Source organism: Morone saxatilis, unplaced genomic scaffold (genome assembly GCF_004916995.1).
Source record: "Morone saxatilis isolate NCDOM2014 unplaced genomic scaffold, NCSU_SB_2.0 Contig8, whole genome shotgun sequence".
Classification (NCBI taxonomy): Eukaryota; Metazoa; Chordata; class Actinopteri; family Moronidae; genus Morone; species Morone saxatilis.
The window spans coordinates 2862505-2862706 of record NW_023340257.1 but is presented as its reverse complement, the minus strand read 5'-3'; positions in this window follow the sequence as shown (position 1 = coordinate 2862706).

Below are 202 nucleotides of genomic sequence, written 5' to 3'. Positions count from 1 at the left end.
GCCCAATCTAGAGCAAACCATGTCTGACTAAATTCAGAACTTAAAAGTTGTAGTATGATGCTTGTTTTGACCTCTGACTACAGGCAGAGACCAGTCTGTAATACATTAAGACAAGCATTGAACCATGACGAACTCATACCGTATCGCTGCTGGACAAGAGTTGAAATGTTTGACATTGCTGCAGCAAACCATATTGGTTCAG